Below are 21,635 nucleotides of genomic sequence, written 5' to 3' on the forward strand. Positions count from 1 at the left end.
GCTGGTATACGTGATCATAGGCGCGAACGGTGGCGTGATCCGAGCGTAGTGGGGGTCGTCTTCCAGAGAAGACAAAGGACCAAATGGAAGGGCAGTCAGTGGCAAATGAGAATTCAAACGGGATGCATCGAAAGGTTCAGACGAATAAAATCAAAGTCGCTTAGTCTAACGAATACATCGAGAAATATCATAAAATCGGGTCAAATTACTGTAACAAACTAATTGTATCATCGTTAAATCATTTGTGACGTATTCATTATAACTTTAAATATCGTTAAATATACACGTTTATATTAACTGTGTTAATTCAAAGTTAAAATCATTTGAACTATCTCTGTTATTCTAAACGAAACAGGGGAACGACTAATTCGCGGCGTCGATTATCATAATCGTAGCAAAAATTTACGTCTCCCGCTCACACGTTTCCCTCGCGATCGCGTCTCTACGCGAACGGTCGTAACATTTGGTCCTTCGAGCCGGATCACGAGCATTGGACGATCAAGTGAACAGAGATACAGCAGTAAATCATACAGTGCCACATGATCACATCATCATCAGCATCGCAGCAACCGTTAGCGGCGAACCTCGCGCCAACAACTAGAGGGTCAACTTCCGCAAGGAAATGTCTTACACGTCAAATCAGACACGCACGGTGACGAGCAACGTTTCAATTCGCGACAACAAGGTATGCTCGTTCATTGTATTGTCTTTACAATCCGCTATAACATTTTTTTCGTCTTTATTTTTACACTGCGATTTAAGGCAAGAAAAATGATTGAAAGTTTCTTTTGTTCTTGTTTCAAATCATTTTTCCTTCTTAAAAAGGATTTTAAGAAAGATAAAAAATATATTTTTCTCAAAGTATGATAGCGTTTGTGATAGATCATGTATGATCTTGTCCTTTCTTTGCAATGCTATATCTAGTGTCCTTAAATGTTCCATATCTTTTCATTTACTTATACTCCCATCTTATTCTTCTGGTCTGAAAGTATAACTGTTACAGCTTTTAATGGTGTTTTGTTTTTATCTCTTGAATATGAGGTGGAATGGTGTAATAGGTACTGAAGTACACTAGGTGATATTTAACCAATAATGTTTATTAAACAGATAACAACAACTGACAATTTGCAAATAACATCGGCTGATTTTTAACGATTATTATACTTACTTGATTAGGAAAACAAATAATTGAATATCCATATACAAATTTAAATATATTATTTACATCAGTATATTTTATATATTTAATTTTATCATTTTTTATAAATAATATTTGAGATATATTATTAAAAAAAAATAATTAGTTAATGAACTTGAATAAGTATATGACATGAAATCATATTATAGAAATAAAATTTTCTATTAACTTTAAATAAACAATTATCTAATTATAAATTAAAATTTAATTATATAATTAAATTATTATAATTATTAAACATAAATAATTTATTTAATTTAAATCAAAATTAATTATATTTACATTTTTCTTTAATTTTAAATTTATCTAATAAATTTATAATTTATTTAATAAAACCTATAAATAAATTAAATATAAAAAATAAAAAATTTAATTTATATATATATATATATATATCCATAAATATATATATATATAAATATTTTAAAATTTAAATACACATAAATTTATATATATATATTTAATATATATAAATACACACACAAATTTACTTATTTATATATATATATATATATTTATATATATATTATATATATATATATATATATATTATATATATATATATTTATATATATATTATATATATATATATATATATATATATATATATATAAAAACACAAACTTACTAATAATATTAATATATTTATATAAATACATACAAATTTATTAATATACACACATATTTAAATATATATATAAAATACACACACACACACACATATTTAAATATAATTTTTAAAATAAAATTAATTTTTAAATTAATAATATTAATTAAAAATCAATAAATAAATATTAAATAATTTATTTATATATATATATAAATTTAATAAAAATTAATTTTTTAATTAATTAAATTTATATAAACAAACTTTTATACGTTTAAATATAATAATTAAAAACTTAATCTATATATATATATACATATAAATTTTTATAATTTTTAAATTAATAAAATTAATTTAAAATTAATAATAATTTATTATAAGAAAATTTTATTAAAAATTAAATATTTTTTAAAATACAAATTAAAATACTATCAAAACAGTAAATTCTTTTATTAAATAAATTAATATTAAATATATTAAAATTAACACTAATAATTCAACCCAACATATTATTATTAATTTATCATATCGAATACGAGGTAATACACCACGAATTATAATTAATAAAATTAAATGAAATAAATAAACTAAAATAAAACTAAATGATCATCAATTTAATCCAAGAAACATTATTGTTAATAATAATCTTATAAATATAACATTTAAATATTCAGATAAAAAAATTAATACAAATAATCTTCTATAATATTCAACATTAAATCGAGAAACTAATTCTGATTCGCCTTCAATCAAATCAAATGGAACTCGATTTAAATCAATTAATGCTCTAATTATAAAAATAATATATAAAGGATATATAAAAAAATATATATATATATTATATTGAAATTTTATAAATATAAATAAAGAATAATTCTCAATTAAAATTATTAGTAAAAAAAGGACCAAAAATAATAAAATTTCAAATGAAATTATTTGAGAAACTGAACGTAATGAACCTAAAATTGAATAATTACATAAAGACACTCAACCAATTATTATAATTGGATAAACCATTAATCTCAAAATTAATATTAAAAAAATAATTCTATAATCAATAAAAAAAAAGAATATATTCAAGGATAAATAAATCATAATATTAGTGATAAAAAATATAATTATTGGACTATATAAATATAAATTATTAAAATTTAAAAAAAAAATTCCTTTGATATCAATTTTAAAGCATCTCTAAAAGGTTGAAATAAACCTTTAATTATTAATTTATTTGGACCTTTTCGTAATTGAATATAACCTAATATTTTACGCTCAAATAAAGTTGAAAAAGCCACTCTAATCAAAATTATAAATATTATTAATAAAAAATTAAAAAAAAATTATTATGTATTATAATTTTATTATAATTTATTTAAATTCTAAATTTAATGCACTAATTTGCTAATATAATCAAAATTATTAATTAAGATTAATAATATAATTTAATTAAAAATTATAGTCCTTTCGTACAAATAATTTATTTATTTTTATAGATAGAAACCAATCTGACTCACGTCGATTTGAACTCAAATCATGTAAGATTTTAATAGTCGAACAAACTTAATTATTAAACTTCTGCATTTAAAATTTATCTTAATTCAACATCGAGGTCGCAATCATCTTTATTAATATGATCTTTAAAAAGATATTACGCTGTTATCCCTAAGGTAATTTATTCTTTCAATTTATAATACAAGATCATTAATTATTCTTTAATTAAAGTTTATATTTAAAATAAAGTTTTATAAATTTACTAATCCTCCCAATTAAATATTTATATTTAAAAAATTTAAAATCTAATATATATAAATATAAAATTCTATAGGGTCTTATCGTCCCATAAATATATTTTAGCATTTTTACTAAAAATTTAAACTAATTATATATATATATATATATATATATATATATATATATATGAGACAGTATATATCTCATTAATTCTTTCATTCTAGTTTTTAATTAAAAAAAATTGATTATGCTCCCTTTGTACAGTCAATTATACTGCAGCCATTAAATAATTAAATCATTGGGCAGATAGACTTAAAATTGAAATCAATAAGCCATGTTTTTGATAAACAGGTGAATATATTTAATTTGCCTAATTCCTTATATATATATATATTTCAAAATTTATTAAAAAATAAAAATTTTAAACATAAAATATTACTAATATAATCATTATACTTAATTTAAATAAATTATAAATTATTTTTTTTCAATAAATATATATCATTCAATTTTACATAAATTTTTTAAATAAAATTACTAAATTATTAAATACTTATTAATAAAAATTATTACTAAATCAATATAATTATTATAATATAAATTTTTAAATAATAATAATAATAATTCAATTATATATTTAAATTTATAGATTATCCCATAAATTTTTTATATAAAAATAAAAAAAATTGTAAAATAAATTTTTTATATTTTTTATATATAAATTAAATTCATTTAAAAAAAACTAGATATAAAAAAATCGATTAACATTTAATTTCTAAATATATATTGTAATTTTTTATTCAACAAAAACATAATTATATATTTAACTCTTTTTCTTTCGAGAATAATAAAATTATTAAATTATATTAATTAACCCTGATACAAAAGGTACAAAATTTATTTTACTTATTTAATTCTTTAAAATTTCATTCACATTACTAAATCTATAAATCGTTATATTATTTCATAAATTATTACTTTAACAATTATTTATTATACAACTTTACAAAAATATAATTTAATAAATTTTAAACTAAAATATTAAATTTATTATCTTAAAAAAAAATTCAATTTAAATAATTTTCATTAAAAATGAAATATTATAAAAACTAATTTTTTATCTAAAAACATTTTCCAATATTTTTACTATGTTACGACTTATTCCACAAATGAAATTGACGGGCAATTTGTACACTTTTCAAAACTATTTTCAAATTAATTAATTTATTAATTTTACTTTTGAATCCTCTTTCAAATTAATATTAAAATATAATTATTAAAAAATTAAATTTATTATAACTCATAAATTCTTAAATATACTACATTTTGATTTGAATTAAAATTTTTTATTAAATTTTTATTAAAATTAATTTTATATAATAATATACAACAATACATAAACATCTACTTAAGTTTATCTTATCGTGGATTATCAAATTAAACTACAAGTTTCTCTAATAAGAATGAAAAGCCGCCATATAATTTAGTTTTAATGATTCAACATTTAATAATAAATCCAATATTATTATTTTATATAATAGGGTATCTGATCCTAGTTTATTATTTTATCTTATTATATTTATAAATATAAAATTTAATTTAATTATAAATTAAATTTCACCTAAAATATATAATTTTTATTAAATAATATTATTTTAAATATTTATATATATATAAATTAATAAAATTAATTTACAAATTTAGTTTAACCGCTATTGCTGGCACTAAATTAATCATTATTTATATTATTTTCTAAATTTAACTTTCATTAATTATTTAAATTCAATTATTAAAATAAAATAAATTTTTAATTTTAAATCATTATTTATTAATACAAAAATATAATTAATTAAAAAATCATTATAAAATTTATTTTATAATATTAATATTATTAATTCTTTTAAAATCAAAATTTAATATGCAAATTACATTAAATATAATTTTTTTATTAAATTATTTTTATTTTTAAAATATAAAATATTTACATATTTATTTATAATACACACATACACACACATTATATATATATATATATATATATATATATATATATATATATATATACACATTTATTAAAATACTATTAATTTATATTAAATTATTTTTTTATTAAAATTTTAATTAATAATTAATTCTATAAATATTTTATACACACATATACACTCATATATATATAAATAATATATATATATATATATATATATATATATATATATATATATATATAACACACAATTTTTTTATATATATATTTATTTAAATATAATTAATTTATATTAAATTATTTTTTTATTAAAATTTTAATTAATAATTAATCTTTTTAGTGTAAATAAAATATTTTTACTTAAACTAAAATTTTTTAATAAAATTTATATTAATATATATATATATATATTTATATTCATATTTATATATTTTATATCCTATTTTTATCTATTTTTTATTCTAATTTAAAACTTATTAGCAATATTATTATATATATTTTATTTATAAAAAATTTAATTTTAATTCAACTTCCGCAAGGAAATGCCTTGCACGTCAAATCAGACACACACGGTGACGAGCAACGTTTCAATTCGCGACAACAAGGTATGCTCGTTCATTGTATTGTCTTTACAATCCGCTATAACATTGAACACTGTTTATTTTTTATCAGCTTCATTCTACAATATAAGGATACACAGCTATGAGATATGTCAAGTCATTCAACAAACCACTAGCTTTAATTTTGTATATTTTATTCTGGTAGAAATTTACAAAATTCCAATGAAGATATTAGAAATCCATCTACAGGAATTTATGTCGCAAATGTATTGATGATAAATTCTGTAGTAGGATTAAGATCCTGCATGGTTCCAAACCTGTTGCTAAAATCCATGTTGATGTAATCCTAATTTCCCCAAATTTTCATCTTTATTTTTACACTGCGATTTAAGGCAAGAAAAATGATTGAAAGTTTCTTTTGTTCTTGTTTCAAATCATTTTTCCTTCTTAAAAAGGATTTTAAGAAAGATAAAAAATATATTTTTCTCAAAGTATGATAGCGTTTGTGATAGATCATGTATGATCTTGTCCTTTCTTTGCAATGCTGTATCTAATGTCCTTAAATGTTCCATATCTTTTCATTTACTTATACTCTCATCTTATTCTTCTGGTCTGAAAGTATAACTGTTACAGCTTTTAATGGTGTTTTGTTTTTATCTCTTGAATATATTCCGCTTCATTTATCACTTTTAATTTATCGTCATCCCTTCGAGTTCATCTATCTTATCTTGTAGTTTCAAGTTTTCTTCTTTTTTCTATCCATTTTATTTCCTTATCTCCTGTTATTTTTCTCTAGCTTAACATCTTGTATTAGGTGTAACTAAATATATTATTTGCCTTTCTTATCTTCTTTAATTTGTCTTTCATATTTCTCATTTCTTCTCAACGCGAGAATTGATTGTAATTTCAACAAATAAATAAAAAAAAAAATTTCTCATTTCCCTAAACATATCTATCTTTTTCAGGATTTCAAATTTCATGCCCTTATTCCCTGTGTTCACAACTATATTTCCTTTGTTTATACTTGTTGTTATCTATTCTTTGTCTTTTGTTGCCATTTTGCTGTTTATGATGTGTTTTTCTAATTTTCCTCTTGTGTTTCTTTCCTCTGCCATTTTAGTTGTAACTGTCTACTTTCTTGAGCTTTCTTTGTTCCGTTGTAGTTTCCTATTATCTGTTTTATCTTTTTCTGTTTTTTTATTTATTTCACTGTTAGAATTTCTTGTTTCTTACAACATTTTATCGTATTGTCTTGTTCTTCTTTCATTACACTCTACATGTGGGATTCAGCCAACTGTGGATATTGACAACTGTATGTGGAAAGTAATGAAATAATTCTGGAAATCAATGTTTCTGAAATTTTCTTTCAGATATTACTCTTTATGCCACATTTAAGTATAACTGCGAAATAAATTTTTATCTTTTCTTGTAAGTGTACTTTTACACATCGTTCCTGGTGATAGTAGTATAACAATATTTTATTGCACACACAAAAACTTGACTTATGCTGCAATAAAATGAAATTATAACACTAACTTTTGTTACAATGATTATAAAAAATTAAATAAACTGCGGAGGTCTATGCAGTAAATATGCAAAGTATATGCGATGTTATACCCATTGAGTCCAACAAGAACTTCGGGATATTTTGTGGTGGTGTAATATGGTCCAGTGGCAGATAGCGCGGAGACAATGTATCTATGTGCTGAATCAAAAGTAAAACTTTTTTATTTCTAACTTTTCCAAAATTAAACTTTTACTAATATATTTGTGATGTTAGATTTACTTATTGATATGTATTTAATTATCATTTACTCAGTAAGCAAATATGCTCCAAATTATATCGTGCTTGGTCTTATCTGAATGAGAAAAGTGTGACAAATATGTTGGTAAATGATTTCATTTACTACAATGAATCAAAAATAAAAAGAATTTGATTTATGAGTTGAGGGTCTCAGCTTGTGGGAAGTTTTTAATGTTTGCGTAATGTACGCCTAGTATAGGTGCTCACATAAACGTTGCACTTCATACTACCATTTATTGACTTACAATGTAACCATTCCTTAGACTATGAACTTACAAACTAGTATAGGTAGGCCCGATATTGTATTATGGATCGCTGACATTTTAGGAGGGGGAAGAAAGAGAATAAACGTATGAGATATATAATTACGTATATATGATTACACAATTGCAGGGAACATTTTCTTAATTTAACTGTGTTTGTATAACGTCAATTCACATCAGAGACCAGGCCACACACCGCGGGCAGGATGGCGCCCAGATGTCTGCACATCCTTGGCGCGTGCCCTCAGTAGTCCTAAGTACCCACCAGGGGTCTTGGAATTTTCATAGTTAAGGTCCTTCAGGCCAAGCGAGTATCTCTTGTCTTAGATTTCCTTTTACGTTTATTGTTTACTACGGGTTAACAGGGAAAGTAGGTTTTCCTCGCGTCTGGTATGTTGCGTTAGCAACTTTCTCACGAGGGCGGCTAAAACCCTTCCTGGTCCACCAACCGTCTTATTATCCAATCGGAGAAAGATGTCTACTACCCTCACTTCCTTAACCAAAATTATCATCAACAAGTCCGATAGTCCCGTGTCCTTAGACACACCCATCCCTAGCTTTCCCCAGACACAGTATCGTCAGTAAAACTTCACTTATTCCGTATCCTTAGAATAGTCAACATATCTTTACCGGTCTCTATCCTTATAACAGTCGCGTACTTAACGTATCAGTGTAACTAGGTTTTACATAAGGTGATTGGAGTGAATTGTGATTTGTGTGTGTTAATTCAGTGTGTATTTCATTGTGATTGCTGAATTCATAATAAAGATTAATGAAAACAAAATTAATAGTTGTGTTACGACTCAGCTATTTTATTTTATCGTCTAACCCTCAAGTTTACGTGACATTTGCATTGTTCTTTTGTGATCTTTGCTTACAATCTTTGGTTCATTTACTAACTAAACATACGGTTTTCTTATCGCTATAATTTAATTTTCTACGGTGGTTAGCCACCAATATTTATCTTTATTGTCTTTGAGTGTCTCACTTAAATCTACGGTTGACAATTTATACATAAGTCTTATATTGCTATCCTTATGGTCTATGTCGCTATCGTACAGTATTTTTTATTATTACGTTTCTGCTGTAGTGATAGAATAATACTAAGTTATTATTGTTTTGGATTAATTTCACGCTATCTAAACAGGTGAAGGATTCCGGGGGGAAATAACCTGTTTTTTGAACGTGTTTATGGTATAACGGGTTTGACTATAGATTGTGGGCGACGATGAAGTTTATGATTATTTTGTGTATCTTTGACCAGTGGTCTGACTAATTTAAGAATGAAGAATCGATATGGATTAATTTTGGCTCTTCGTATAGCTTGTGATTTGCTATATTTGCTAAATTTCAATTCTGGCAATCTATATATTCCTAAACATGCTGTGATGTATTTTCTTTCAATGATTCTTAATTTTTCCGTGGCGTTGACACTTACATTGAAACAGATTTAACGACCATTAGAATGGTTGGTCTAATTAGTGTTTTGTAGCAGTGAAGTTTTATTGATCTGTGCGAATCTTTCGAGCAAGGTAGTCTTATGAGGTATAAGAAGAATTTATCTGCTTTCTATAACTGTGTCTTTATGTTGTCGTTGTGATTTAACCCGAAGTTTAGATGGACTCCGAAGCATCTAACTTTGTTTGCATCGGAAAATTTTCCGTTGATATTTTCTGTTGTATGGAAGAATATTTTCGAATTTATTCTCACGTCGTACTTTGCTTTTGAAGTTTTTGAAATATATGGACTGAACGAGATTGTTTCACATTTATGGGTGTAGATTCTTAGCTTCCGTGTTGGAAAGCGTAATTTTCTACTTTCTTGACTAGGTCTTGCAGCTGGATTTTTATTTGTCACGGTTTATTGTTTCTGATGTAATTAACATATCATTTACGAATGCTATTGCTGATTTATTATTTTGATTGCCGTTCTTGTTCATGCCATACATTTATAATAGGACACTAAACATGGATATTGAACAGGATAGGCCGGTTTACCGTGTCTTACTGTAGATCTCGATGCGTTTGGTCCTTTTGCTTGATCCCTCTGAGAGGTAGAAGTATCTATCATTTTCTTTTTAATTTTTCCTTTATTAAACGTTCTTATTTGTTTCTACAAATACTTACATTTTTGTATCATTTGCTAATTACTATAGCATGGGGATTTCTGTGCTATTACCCATAATAAAAAAAAACAAAATAAAATAAGGAAGGTTTTTAACGTTTTAATTAGAATGTATGGGTGTGTGATTTGTTAATAATTGAGGATGAGTAAGGATAACTATTATCATTATTATTATCATTATTCTTATTCTTATCATTATCATTATTATTATTATTATTATTATCATTTTCTGTGTCCCTTGGTTCTCCTGTTATTTCTCATTCTTCTATTACGTGTCTCAGGTCTCCTTCTTTCTTTTTACATAGCTTGCATCTTTTTTCTCCCTCTTCTTTCCAGTATTCCCTTGATTTAGTCTCGTTTCCACATCTGAATCTTGCTAATATTTTTCTGTCCTTCCACTTCATCCTCCCTTCTAAATATTTTGCTAACTCTTCTTTGGCGATTTTTCTATAATGTTTGTCATACTTTGATTCCCTTATCCTTTCCCCCTCTCTTCTGCTTCTCTCTTTCTCCTTTCTTCTATAATTTGGTCTAGTGTCATCTTTTCTTGCTCTTCCCTTACTTCCATCTGTGTCCCTCCATTTCTCATCCTTTCTAGTCCCTTCTTTCTCTTTCTTGCTCTTTTCCGTTATTGGCCATTTCCCCAGTTTCTCTCTCTTTCCTTTATGCACTTCTTTACTAGTTCCTTTTTTTGACTTTATGGCTTTCCCTTCATACCTTGCTGCTCTTCCTAATACTTTTTCTTTGATTTCTGTTAGCTTACATTCTTCTATCGATATATAAATCGGTGTTGTCATATCTAAACCTAAGCTCCATTTCACATATCTTCTTTGTATTCTATCCAGCCTTTCTTCCATGTTCCAGCCTCATACCTATGCTCCAAACAGCGCCACGTTCTCTACCAGCGTTCCAAACATCTTCATTCTCCTCTTGTTGTCCTGTTTGGAAATATTTTCTTCCACGCTCCATGTTTTCTTCATTGCTATTCTTGCTATCTTTTTCCTGTCTTCTATGTGTTTCTCATCACTACCGTTTTTTCAGTAGTATGTACCCTAGGTATCTTATCTCGTCCACTTCTTCTAATTCTCGTTCTCACCATTTCCATTTTCTTTGTCTCCTCTTGTTCTTTCGTTTTTTTCGAAAACTACACTCTTGGCCTTTTTCGTGCTCAGTTCCAATTCGGTTTCCTTTAAAAATATTTCGAATCTCTTTAGCATTTCCTTTAGCTTCTCCTCTCTATCAGCCATCAGCACAATATCGTCTGCATATGTCAATGACCATACCTTTCTTTCTCCTACCACTATGCCCCCCCCCCCGACTTGTCCTTTCCTTAATTCTTCTTCCAGCCCCGCCACGTAGATGTTAAATAACGTAGGGCTCAACGGGCATCCTTGTCTGACTCCCCTCACTGTCCAAAATTCTTTTGTGTTGTTATTCTTGATTCTTACCACATTCTTTGTTTCTGCGTATATCTCTTTAATCCTTCTGGTTAAGTTTTCGTTAATCCCCATTTTTCTCATTTTCTCCTCCAATTTCTTTCTGTTTAGCCTGTCGAACGCCGCTTTTAAGTCCGCAAAGCAGGCATGTAGTTTTTCTTTTTCTCTACTCAACTGTTTGTCTATGATATGGTTTATCACAAATACCGCGTCTTTCTTTTCTGAATCCGAATTGGCTCTCTTTCAGTTTGTTTTCAATCTCTGCCTTCAGTCGTTCGTGCAGTATCCCTGCACAGATCTTGTATGCTGTATCCATTAATGTTACTTTTCTGTAACCCTTCCCTGCTCTCTTGTCCCTCTTTTTATATATCGGACATATTTGCTCCTTTTTTCCAATCTTCTGGTATCCCCACCCCATTCCATATTTTCCTTAACAGAGCCCATAACGCTTCACCCACTTCCTTCGGTGCATACTTCCATACTTCATTTTCTAACCCGCCTTCCCCCATTGCTTTCTTCTCCTTCAAGTTTCTTAGTTTGTATATCCTCTTCCTCTTCCTTCTCTATATATTATCTTCTCTCTCCTCCATTATTTTCTCTTCTGCTCGATGCTCCTCTTTTTTCCTGCCCTCTTTGTGCTCTGTTCCTTCTAAAATTTCCATAAAATGATTTTTCCACTCTTCCTCGCTTATTTCATATAATCTTCATCTATATTCTCTCTTCTTCTTCTGTATTTATTTATGTATTTCCACGCTTGTTCTTCTTTTCTTGTTCTGTTTTGATCTTCTTGATTTTCACCATTTCTTCTTCTTCGTATCTTTCCTTTCTTTGTTTGCACCTCTATTTGAATGCCTTCTTTCCTCCATAAGAGCTTCGCTACTGTATTTTCCTTTCATAAACTTTGTCACCTTCCTTCTCATCTCTCTTTTACTCTCTTTTCCTCTCTTTCTATTCCTTATCTTTACTTTCTTCTTTTGCATTGCTTCGTTTATCTTCATGTTGATTTCCTTCCATGTTTATTGTCTTGTCTTTTGATCGTCTGTTTTTTTCTTTCCCTACGTCCTCGTTTATCGACCCTCCCTCTTCTCCCGTTCTTGCGTTCCAGTCTCCGCCGATGATCATCACTTCCTCTTCTCTTCCGTCTACTCTTTCCTCTATTTTTTCCATGTCCCTTATGTATCTTGATTATAAACCATCATTATCCTATACGTCTTGTAATTGTATATTATTTTTCTTCCAACTATATTATCACTAATTCCTTTATATCCTATTTCTCTTAGGTTTTTATTTATACCCGTTGTTATTCTTCCCTTTGCTCTTCCTTTTTTCCTTACTGCCATTGCTGCCCTGCATTTCCAGTCGAATTCTTTGGGTAGTCTATATTTTAACTTTTCTCTTTTATCCTTACTTATTAGCCCTGCTACATTTCAGAAGCACGTTTTCATCCCCATTGTAGTCCCCCCTCCTGTTCCTCTTTTTTCATTTTCCTTCCCCTCTCTTTCTTTCTTCCTCCAGCCTCTCTTCGTTTTCGTTCCACCTGTACCATTTGTTTTCTATTGTTAGTTTCTTGTATCCTGTCCTTACATATTCGCCTTGTTCCATTCTTTCTCTGGCTACCCTTCTTATGTGTTGCTTCCCATCCCTTTCTTTTTTTGTCAGATCATCGTCCATGTATACACCCTTTTCCCATTTGCTTTTCTCCTTCATTATCCTTATTTTTTCCTCCATTGATTTCATCGTTGCCACTATTATTGTGTTCTTGCCCCCCCCACCCCCCACCCCACCTTTATCATATGTGCTTTTTCTACTTCTGCCCCTATCCTCACTTTTTCGTTTATGAACTCCTTTACTGTCTCTTCATTGCTTCCTTCGTTCCAGTCCACTCCCTTGATTACTATGTTTCTTCTTCTTTCCTCTCTCTCTGCCCTGTCCTGATCCTCTCCAATTCTTCTGATTCTACCCAATAATTCTTTCTTTTCCCATTCCCACTCTCCTTTCTCTCTGTCTGTCTCTCTTTCCCTTCTTTCCCTTTCCTCTTTCATTTCTCTCTTCAGCTCCTCCACTTGCTTTTCCAATATATATATATATTTCATTTACTCGATCATTGCCTCGAATCCTCTTTCCATTTTCTCTATTTTTTCCACCATTGCCTCCATTACTTTCTCTCTGGCTGGTGTCTCTTTTTCTGTCGAGCTGTATTTGTCCAGTGTATTTTTGAAGACTGCTTTACCAGTACTCCTTGGTCTTCCCCTGTTTGTCGCCATCTGCCGTTTCCCTACCTTACTTTGTTTTGCCGCGCTTCTAGCCTCCTAACCTCTTCTTTTCTAGTTTTTCTTATTTGTAGCTTTCTCTCGTTCTTGTCTCCTTCTTCGCTTTTCTTTTGCCTTCTCCTTGTATGCTCACTCTTTATTTTCCCTTCTTCATGCCTCTTTATGCTTCCTGTTCCTTTTTCCCTTCACACTTCACTTTTTCCACAGAGATCTCCGTCCGTGTGTTACCCTCGGCCCGAACCGAACCGAAAGCCCAAGTAAGGATTACTATTTTTGGCAAGCGAGTTTATGTAATTGTCCATTTTGTCGTGATATGCTTTAGAGAATTTTGTGTGCACTTAGTATCGATGTTAGTATAGTTGATTGGAAGGTTTCTGTTTTCTTCATATTTGATTTGACAACCATGCCCCATTTTTGTAGTTCATAAGACCAGGCCGCGTATGTCTGATTTAGATGTTCTTGCTACGAGCTACATGGAATTTCTGATTAGATGTAAGTGTTTAGTTTTTTCTTGTATGTGTTTCTTCCAGTTCAACTTATGACCCAGATGTAACTCCAGATGTATTTAACGAAAGTTGTCTGTTGGATTTCCTGATTTAACAATTTGTTTGAGTTTGGATCTAAGATAAGGACACTGCAGCAATGGCTTAATGCGTCAACATGTGACATTTTCACATTCAATTTTGTCTTGAGATGAGATCTGGGATCCAGACTGTGTCAAAAGCTTTTTCCAGGTCTATTAAGCAGGCGGCTACTCGTTGTTTTGCGTTTAGGGCCCAGCAGATGTCCGACGTAAGTTTGTTTATTGCGTGGATTGTGGAGTGGTTGTGCCTGAAGCCAAATTGATTTTCTGCGATTATGTCATTTTTTGTGCAGAAGGAAGTTAGGGGGTTGTTTATGATTATTTCAAGTACTTTGCTTATGTTGGGGAGGAGACTTATGGGTCGTAGGTTTGCGGGCGATGAGCCGTCTTTGTCTTTTTTTGTAATAGCTATCAATTTGGCTTTTTTCCATTTTCTGGGGAAATATGTGTTGTTTAGAGCATTGTTGAAGAGTACTGTGTAGTACCATTTTATTTTGTTCGGTAGGCGCTTGAGTAAAACGTTTGGGATGCCGTCGAAGCCGGAGGATTTATTGTTGTTTAGTTTGGAGAAGATTGTGTTTGGTTGATTGTAATTTGTGAAGTAGTTTATTTCTGGATCTGGTTGTTTGGGGTTGTCTGCGGTGTTTTCGTTTGAGAATGTACAGACTGTTTTGTTTAGCGTTTTGTCTTGTTCCATTTCATTTTTAAGTTTGTTTCGGCGATGATAATTCTGTTTAGTTGATCTCGGCCCATGTGTTCGTTTTGTGTGTGTATTTTGGAAAAGTGGGTGCCGATGATGTCTAATTTTTCTATTGTTTTAGATATTATGAAGGTACCCTCGGTGTCTTTGATGGTGTTGTGTATCGTTATACCTGCTTCTTGGATGAGGGAGGCATTTTCTGGGGGCAATTTGAGAGGTGGGATGGGGTTTTGTTCTTTTGGTCTCAAGATTTGATTTATTTGTGGGAACATGTTTGCTGAGTCGTTTTTGGAGATGTTTTTTATTTTGTTTGTCCAGTAATGGTTTATAGAATTTGCGAATTCTTGTTTCATTTGCGCTTTTATTCTGTATAGTAGGTACTTTAGGAATTCTAATTCTTCTCTTTTGTCGTAAGAATAGTTAAGTTTTATGTTGTTTATCTTGGAGATTATGTAGCTTTTGTCTCGATGTAGCTCTTTTATTTTGTTGTTGATATAGGGTTCGCATGAGTTTTTTTGTTTTATGTTTGGCACTGTTAGAATTTAATTTTGGAATTAGGATTAATAATCTGTGGAAGACACAATGTTTGTGTTGAAATAATACAATGTGATATTTATTAAACAATTATTACAGGAATTATAAGTGTGTGTGTTCTGGAATGTAGACAGTTGGCTAGTTATTCACAGACTGGCTTAGTGACCCATGGTCCTTGAAAAGGTTTTGAACCCCACTCTCTATGCAGTAATGAGTGTGACTTGTGTGGGTGTCTGTGTGGCGTCACATGTGGCACAGAACCTTCTAGTAGCTTCTCGACGTGCCCATCTAGAATGTTCCATCCATATCCTCGCGTTTCTTCCGGCGTTTTTTGAAAAAGCATGCACGTGCTAACTGCCGTGGTGCATCTCACGAACGCACGCTAGTGGGGATGGCGCTGGGCAACGAACGGAAGAATCCGTATGATCAAACACTCTATCCGCATGCGACTGATATCGTTGTATTCCAATAGGCACAGATTTTTGGAGAGCGGTTTGTGTATGTTTTTCTATTTCGTCTATGAATGCGTCGATTTGTCTGTTTGTTAGGTTGACGTTGTTGCAGATCTTTAGGTCGTAGTTTTGTTCGAGTATGTTTTGGAACTTTTGCAGTCTGTCTTTTTGTAGTTGTACCTGGGTATCTCGGTCTGTGTTTCGAGTGTTAGGAGGTCAGATGTTTCCTTGTTTACGTGAAATATTAGGGCGTTATGGTCACTGTCATAGGCTAAGGTTTTGAGGGTGTTATTTGGACGTAGGTTTTAAAATTTTAGTCGCGCATCTGCTAGGCATATGTCCAGGTATGAGCGCCCTTTTGGGTAAGAGGGTAGCTCGGAACTGTACAAGTTTGTTTTGTAATGGATGCTTTTATTGTCTAGCCAGTTTCTAATGAAGTTGCCTCTCGTGTTGTTTATTTCGTTTTTCCAGCTTGTATGTTTTGCGTTAAGGTCTCCTGCTATTATATAGTAGTTTTCCGGTTTGTTGAGCTGTAAGAGTTCGAAAAGATTATCGAATTCGTAGTTAAATTCTTTCTGGTTTCCGTTGGTTGCGTAGGCTGCAGTGATGAATAAATTTTCCTTATTGCTTATTTTTATTTTTATGATCGTTGTTTCTAAGGTTTTGAAACTTGTTATTTTGTCAATTAGAATTGTTTTGTATTTTATAGAGTTTTTTATGGGGATCGCTGTTCTTCTTCCTTGGCTGGCGTTCGGTCTGTCGTGTCTTATCATGGAGTAGTTTTTGAAGTGTACATTGTGTCTTTTGTTTAGTTTTGTTTCTGAGATGAGTACCATATCGGGGGTTTCTTTATTTATTAGGGTTAGCATACTGTATCTTTTTTGGTTTGAAATTAAAGAGTTAGCATTTATTGCAATTATTTTCAGATGCTTTAGGTTAAATTTATGTGTTTTTTGCTGTAATTGTTGGTTTAGTGGATTCTGGTTATTCTTCATCTGTACTATTGAAAGTGCTGAAGATGGCGTCGAACCTTTCTTCGTGCGTTGATAGTGTATTTTTTATTTCATTTAATTCCATTTGTTGTTCTTTTAACGCTTGGAGAATACCTTTTTTAAAGTCTTCAATAACGTTTATAATGTTTAGATGGGGGGAGTTATCGATTGTAATTGAGCTTTGGCTTGAGCGCGGATCTAAGTTTGTTAATTGTGATGTGTTTTCGATTATTTGATTTAATTTTGTTTGTTGTTTCACTACGTCAGAGAACTTTATTTCTGGGACGTATTTACGGCTTATTTGGGCAATTCGTTTTATCTTTGTTTCCTTGTCTTTTTTCTGTTTTTCAGCTAGCTTTTTGCGCAGCTCCACGAGTTTTGGACACCCCTTGTAAGAGGCGGGGTGTCCGTAGTTTTTGCAGTTAACGCAGAATATTTTCTCCTTGGTTACTGCTTCTTCTTTTTTGATTTTGCACTCTCCTGGGCCGTGGGGCTCGGTGCATTTTACACAGCGTGTTTCAGGTAGTTTAGGTTACAGTTTTGTGCTGTGTGACCTAGTCGCTGGCATTTGTAGCATTGGGTTATATCGTTATTTTTTTTATTATTTTTCCCATTTTATTTTGTAGTAGTTAAAATGGTTTATTCTTAGGAGTTTGCTTATGTTGCTGTAGGGGGATACTTGTATTATGTAAATTGGGAGCAATATATTGATCTCCCTTGATCTTTTTGTCGTGAATCGTGTGTCTTTTGTGAATTTTACGTCGTCTATTTGCAAGCCTTGTAGGTCCGTGAGTATTTCCATTTCGGTGTAGCTATTGTCTAAGCCTTTTAGCAAGTATCTGTGGTGTTTCTCTGCTTTGGGTGTATACGTGTAGAAGGTTGTGTTGGCTGCCCGAAGCGTTTCTTTCGCTGTGTGGAAATCGGATAGATTTCGGAGGTAGAGAGCATGCTTACCCCAGTGTATCCTTTTGATATAAAACTGGTTGATCTTGGCTACTTTCTCTATGAGCGTTACTGTGTCCTTAGGGTCTTGTAACGTTATGTTGATAGGCGGCGGTTTGTATTCTCTTGTAGTGGATGGGGCTTTCGTGCGCTCCTCTGCAGCGTGTCTTGTGGGGTATCCGTCTGGGGTGGGATTGTGTTTTCCCATTTTGTCGCGTAGTATTTGGTTTTTTTGTTTAATTTGCTCTAGCGTTGTGTTTGGCGTTGGGTAGTTTGCTGGTCCCGGCTGTGACTGTAGGTGTAGTTTTGATTCTAGCAAGCTGAATCGGTTATGTGTTGCGATCGCTGGGGGCGAGGCAGCTTTTACGGGTCTCATGTTTCTGTCTTCTTTGGTACTTTCGTCCTGGGCGGAGGGGAACTCTTGTTTTGTGTTTTTTAGTATTTCTTCTAATCCCTTTGGTTCTGGCATCTAGGTTTGGTTGGGGGTTGAGTTTACGCGTCTTTTGCGCGGACAGTCTTAAGATGTTGATTTCCTTCGCCGCTTTTTGCGGATTTAGTTTTCTTGTGGTGGGTTTTCTTGTTAGTTCTAAGGTGGGTTTCGTTGCCTTGCTTTTTGCATCATTCTCGGTAACTTCCATTTTTTTATATACTTTTATTTTGTCTTATTTTCTTTCTTTTTTTTAATTTATATCACGATGATGTCACTGCAGTATTTTTCACTTTTTGTCGCTTTTTCTTTTAGGGCCTAAGCCTGCTGTCCCTTTTTAGGCTGAGGGGTCCGTCCCGTTCGGAGGTTTACCGTCAACTATTGAATTATACTAATATATTCGTCTATAAAGTGATGAAAATTTCCATAATTAGGAGGTTGGTGTATGCTGCGTTTTATATCGCGCAGGAATAATTAACTCCATTTCTTCCAATGACGTCATTACAGAAATTCATACTAACCACATGGTCACCTGATTTAAGTGCACGAACGAAGGAATCTATCCGTTATTATTTTTCTCCTTCTATATATCTATAAGTGTCATTTCTCCACTACTCAACATGTGCATATTCTAAACGTATCATGCGCATCTTCTTTCCGTTTCCGTCTCAAAGTTCGCAACACAAGTATATCATTTCTAATCTTTCCACTTTTCTTCTTCTTTCCTTTTATCTCAATAATCGTTAAGTACTACATGATTCTTAGGAACTTCGTGGATACTCTACAATGTCGCTCATCTAACGCATTAGAGTCAAATTATTTTCCATCACTAAATACATCCTTTCTTCAATACTTCCTACACTGCATACGTACTTTCGTAGTTTCTATAATTTTCCTCTACGGCGAGAGGCGAGTAATATCCAGTGTTTCAGTGTTGGATGAATGTTTCAAATGTTTACATCGTTGCAAAAAACGTTGATCGTTTAATAAAAGATTGTTTAATAAGACCTACTATTTTGGCATATCCTTTTTCATTGATACCGGCGATTGCTCTCTGCTCACCCTTGTGTTATATTTTACAGACCTTTCTAAGGATTATGTTACCATGTTTCAATATCTATTAATGAATTTTGTAATTTTTAGGACGTTACAGTTATTTGCAATGTATATGTAGTCTTACTTTGATTGACTAATTGGTTTACTTGCAAAATTTAGTGAGAAGTAAAACAATAAAATATTGTGTAGAGCTATATGTTATCATATTGCTTTCAAAATACTTTAATAGTAATCAATAAAAAATATGACAAGATTCTATTTAGATTTCCTTCTATAACTTTCATATCTTTTCTGAATGTATATAATTTATAAAATATAACATTTAAAAAATATAAACTCGTAAAACATATAGTATTGAAAATGTTCTCATTTCCCCTTGTACTGTACATCAAACGTAGTGTCGAATTATACTACAATCAATAAAAATATAGCAGCAGAAATGGAAAATGTAAATAACCCATGGGAGAAAGCAGGGTATCTCTTGTGAAGACACCACAACTCCCATGATCTATCTCAGGATATGCATATAACACCTGGTCATGCGATAGCAGTGAGAATAGACAGTAGCCGGATTCCCACCCGTGAGATATGTGAATCATAGTGAGGAGGTAAAGATCCCAGTCCTTTAGTCAGTAAGTCAGTCTGTATTTTGCTATTGAAGTATAACTTCGCCTTGTGAATAAAGTATACCAACGGGCTATTCGCCTTTTTTTATATGTCGGAGAAACGTCAAGGATGGGGTTGGGAGCGTTAGATGATTCCTCATTGAAATTAGCCATTGTCGCGGTATAGTAACATTACGGTTTATTAACACAAGTATGGGTAACACAGGTTCAAACACGGCGATTAAGCGCTTGCGGCACTAGTGACAATGATCTCAGGTTCGATAACGAATCCGCGGTCAACGGGATGATAGATGAACGTTTTCACGAAATCTAAGTCTGAATAGTTGCTGATTGTAAAGACGTTACTCTTGATGAGGTCGCCAGAAAGAATGCCTTTCCCGTTCCGATGATGCCACAGAGGAAAACTATCACGGGGTGTGTCTAAGGACACGAGATCATCGGATTCGTCGAGAAAAGCCTTCGTTCAGAAAGTAAGGGAAATTGACGTTGCTGCTAATTGGTCAATCTCCATATCGGTGGTTAGAAAAAGATGCTAGCCGCCCTCGAGGGAAAGTTGCTAGTGGGAGACGTCGTTCGTGGAAAAATAGATCTCTCCTGTCTTCCCGTAACTGGGACAAAGACTGTGTATCTGTTGAAGGATTTTAGGTAACTAGATATTAGTGTTTATGACGGTCCTCGGGCTAGCCGATCGCGTACTGTGGAGACGCGTCGACATCTGGTAAATATCCTGCCCGGAGAATAGGATCTACGTGTGGCAAGCTACGGGACAGAAACCGTTGGAATGTTTACTGCCACGTGCCGCTACAAATCTTTCTTTTAAGGAGAGCTATAGGATTACTCAATGCCTTTGTTAGATGGCGTCCCGTTGACCGCGGCTACGTTCGGCGACTAATTGTCGCCTTGAGCCCAAGCTCATTGTCACAAGTCTCAAACAAATACAATTGGGTAGAATGACGGCAAATCGTTTAATTACAACTGTTGATTTTAATTACGATGTTTTTATGGATTTTCCCGAGGTTTCAGAGGGAAGGCACCGGTGTCCTCTTATCTCTGACATATATATTTTATTTTATTTTTATTTTAGGCCCGGACCACCAATCTCACCCAATTCCATTAAAATCGCATTTTACATGGCCATTGCCCAAATTGACCTTTATTTAACAATGAACTACGATTGCTTAAACTCTAAACATCGGCACTTAATGCAAGAATTTTGAAATTGTATACATAATTAATATTTAATATAAAATTAGATATTTATTTTAATTACACGTTGATTTTATTATCTACCCTATTTTTCTGTCTATGACCTTTCTTTTCGCGAGGAGGGGAAAATGCTTTACGCATAT

At 31.3% G+C, this 21,635-nt stretch overlaps 1 protein-coding gene and 1 long non-coding RNA gene across 2 annotated transcripts in view; both read left to right on the plus strand.

Moving 5' to 3' along the window:
- The window catches only part of LOC126876382 (omega-amidase NIT2-A-like), a 398,341-nt gene that overhangs the window by 226,338 nt on the left and 150,368 nt on the right, over positions 1–21,635 (plus strand). The gene's annotated exons all lie outside the window — the stretch shown is intronic.
- On the plus strand, positions 2,219–4,372 carry LOC126876396 (uncharacterized). Its single transcript, XR_007694172.1, has 2 exons — positions 2,219–2,698; positions 4,280–4,372. It is a non-coding gene; the product is annotated as an uncharacterized LOC126876396 (long non-coding RNA).

The sequence above is a fragment of the Bombus huntii genome, unplaced genomic scaffold, assembly GCF_024542735.1.
Source record: "Bombus huntii isolate Logan2020A unplaced genomic scaffold, iyBomHunt1.1 ctg00000073.1, whole genome shotgun sequence".
In the NCBI taxonomy this organism is placed as follows: Eukaryota; Metazoa; Arthropoda; class Insecta; order Hymenoptera; family Apidae; genus Bombus; species Bombus huntii.